This window comes from Lactuca sativa, chromosome 9 (genome assembly GCF_002870075.4).
Source record: "Lactuca sativa cultivar Salinas chromosome 9, Lsat_Salinas_v11, whole genome shotgun sequence".
In the NCBI taxonomy this organism is placed as follows: Eukaryota; Viridiplantae; Streptophyta; class Magnoliopsida; order Asterales; family Asteraceae; genus Lactuca; species Lactuca sativa.
In genome coordinates, this window is record NC_056631.2 from 80,731,308 (window position 1) to 80,735,227 (window position 3,920).

Consider the following 3,920-nt stretch of genomic DNA (forward strand, 5'->3'; position numbering starts at 1 on the left):
ACGGGTGATTCATTGTTTATCATAGTTCGATGGAGCGTGTGTGGATTACCGACACATCGAATAGGTGATCGTTACAATGAAGGCACCATGTGAATTTGCATGGTAATTCACACCCGCTTTGTGATCCTCGGTATCCTAGTCACAAACAAGAGGGGCATATCGAGATTTAAACATGCCATTGAATAGTTTCAATGAATCTCATCCAAACCTAGGAATTCTCAATACATTTAGGACTTAAAGTTATGTTTTATGGTGGAGAATTAGTGAATCGTCATTCACTCACCTTCATTTTATTTACATGTTGGATCACGACATCCCTTTTCTAATATGTAAATATTGTTGTTGGATCCTAGCCCTAATTTTTCTTATTGGGTGATAATTTGGGATTCATATTCTAATCTATCTTTGTCCTTTCTATTTGTAGATGTCGAACGCAAACAACGCTGCTGCTAGTTCTTTCACATTGATGAGGCTTTGTCAAAAGGTCACTTTCGGTGGGACGAACTTTAGCGAATGGATAAGATACATTCGCACAATTGCTCGCTATGAGGATAAGGAGTATATCCTCGATGAGAAGCTCGAGAAAATCAATCCAGAAATCGCTACTCCGGCTGAAATGTCCGCTTTTGAAACTCATGAGCGTGATGCAACGAAGGTACATTGCATCATGATAGCCACTATGAACTCCGAATTCCAAAAGTCCTATGAGGACATGTACCCGTACGAGATGCATCAAGACTTATTGGAGAGATACCACCAAAACACAAGACAAGAATGTTATGAGATTCTCACTAACATGATTTCCGCTAAGATGCGTCATGGAGAGTCTCTTACCGTGCACCTGCAAAAGATGCAGAGGTATGTCAACCGCCTTCGCAAGTTGAATGTTGACTTTGGGGAAGACTTGGCGATCGACATGGTGCTTCACTCTTTTCCTTCGAGCTACAATCAATTTAGGATGACCTACCACATGAACAAAGAGGAGGTCACCCTAAGCAAACTCCAAGGTCTCTTGAGGGTCGCTGAGAGCAACTTCAAGGACAAGTCTGCTGCACAAACTCCCAATCCACCCGCTGCTCTTGTCTTGGCTATTGGACAAGGAAATGGAAAGAAGAGGAAGGCTTCGTCTAAGAACTATCGTAAGGTAAAAGCCCGAGATGGTGCCTCTTCTAGTGGGACCAAAGTTGATCCTGCTAAGCCCTGCCCTAACCCAAAGGAGGCAGAATGCCACCACTGCCACAAGATAGGACATTGGAAGAGAAGCTGCCCAGAGTACCTGCAAGCCATCAAGGAAGGAAAGATCAAGCCGTCTTTCGCAGGTATATACACAATTAAATCTAACGATTCATCTCATGCTATTTCTTGGGTTCTTGATACCGGTTGTGGTTACCACATTTGTTCTAATGTGCAGGGACTAAGAAGAAATAGGGATGTGGAGGCTGGAAGAATAAATCTAATCATGGGGAACAGAAGATCGTCGCCTATGACCAAGATTGGAGTGTATTCTTTAGTGCTTAGGAATGGTTTAAGTTTAGATTTGAAATTGTTGCTATTCGCCAGAAATGGCTAGAAACATCATTTCATTTCATGGTTTGTTTAGACAAGGTTTTAGATTTTCCTTTAATAATGAGAATGGTTCTATTTTAGCTTATCTAAATGGTGTCTTTTATTTTGAAGCTATACCATGCAATGGAATTTATGAAACTGTTATGATTGTTGATAACTTAGGAAATGATGTTTTCAACATAGATTCTTCCAATAGTATGGATAAGGCATCCTTGTGGCATTGTCGCCTTGGACATGTCAACAAGAAACGCATAGCCCAACTCCAAAAGGATGGAGTGTTGAAGTCATTCGACCTTAGGGAAGATGACACATGCGAATCTTGTTTGCTTGGAAAGATGTCTAAATCACCCTTCACAAGTACGTGTGAAAGGGGTGAGGGTCTATTGGACCTAATACATACCGATGTATGTGGACCGTTTAGATCAACCACGAAGGATGGGAACCGCTTCTATGTGACTTTTACCGATGACTATAGTAGATATGGGTATATCTACTTAATCAAGCAAAAGTCAGAAACTTTTGAAAAGTTCAAAGAGTTCAAGAATGAAGTGGAGAATCAATTGGGCAGGAAAATCAAGATGTTTCGATCCGATCAAGGAGGAGAGTACCTAAGTCTTGAATTCCACGATTATCTCAAGGAGTGTGGAATAGTTTTACAATTGACGCCACCTAGGACACTACAATTGAATGGTGTGGCAGAAAGGCGTAATCGAACCTTATTGGATATGGTTCGCTCTATGATGAGTCGTGCTTCACTACCTATCTCTTTTTGGGGGTATGCCTTACAGACTGCCGCCCATATCCTTAACCGAGTCCCTACTAAGAAGGTTGCCAAAACACCTCACGAGATGTGGACAGGGAAAGCTCCCTCGTTGGCACATATCAAGGTTTGGGGTTGCGAGGCTTTCATAAGACGAGATACTCACGACAAGCTCGAACCTCGTAGTGAGCGATGTAATTTCATCGGCTACCCGCAGAAATCCTTTAGATATCTCTTCTATAGACCGAAGGACAATGTTGTCTTCGTTGTGAGGAGAGGAGTTTTCCGAGAGCGAGAACTCATAAGCCAAGGAGACAGTGGTAGGCAAATCGAGCTTGAAGAGATTCAAGAGTCGATAGATGAAGGAACCTCTATCCCTGGCACTCAACCCGAGGAGGAAACTCCGGTTGAACCGATTGACGAATCCTTACCTCTTAGACGTTCCGAAAGAGTTAGAGTTCAACCCCGGTTTTATGGTTTTCATATTACTACCGGAGGGGACACGTATATTAGTGATGGTACACTAATAAACCTTGATGAACCTAATAGCTATAAGGAAGCCATGGCAGGCCCGGAGTCTGCGAAGTGGAAAGAGGCAATGGATAGCGAGATCCAATCCATGTATGATAACCAAGTTTGGAATTTGGTTGATAATGTGCCCGGACGTAAGACTGTTGGGTTCAAATGGATCTTCAAGAAGAAGATCGACGTGGATGGAAACGTACACACATATAAAACGCGATTGGTCGCGAAGGGCTTTACTCAAACTCTCGGAGTTGACTATGATGAGACCTTCTCACCAGTTGCGAAGATAAAATCTATTAGAGTGATGCTAGCGATTGCCGCATTTCATGATTATATCAAGACCGCTTTCCTTAATGGGAAGTTGGCTGAGGATGTTTACATGGCTCAGCCAGTGGGGTTTGTGGATCCGAAGCATCCGAATAGAGTGTGTAAGCTTGATAAGTCCATTTATGGACTTAAGCAAGCATCTCGCAGATGGAATCTTTGCTTCGATGAGAAAGTCAAAGAGTTTGGATTTGTACGAAGCGAAGATGAATCATGTGTATATGTCAAAGCCAGTGGGAGTATAGTTAGCTTCCTCGTTCTATATGTCGACGACATATTACTCATAGGAAACAACATCCCGACTCTGCAGGAGGTTAAGTCCTGGCTCGGGAAGTGCTTCGCTATGAAGGACCTCGGAGAGGCTTCCTATATTTTGGGAATAAGGATAGCGAGAGAAAGAAGTAAGAGACTAATAGGACTTAGTCAGAACACTTACTTAAAGAAGGTACTAAAACGTTTTAGTATGGAAAACTCGAAGAAGGGAGAATTACCGATACAAAGTAATGCCAAGTTGAGTAAGACTCAAAGTCCGAGTACCGAAGTTGAAATAGCAGAAATGAGCCGAGTACCATACGCTTCCGCAGTTGGCTCAATCATGTATGCTATGACTTGTACTCGCCCTGATGTAGCCTTTGCTTTGAGCATGGTTAGCAGATATCAAGGGAATCCTAGCAGAGCCCATTGGGTTGCGGTGAAGAATATCATTAAGTACCTTCGGAGGACGAAGGAATGGTTCTTAGTCCTC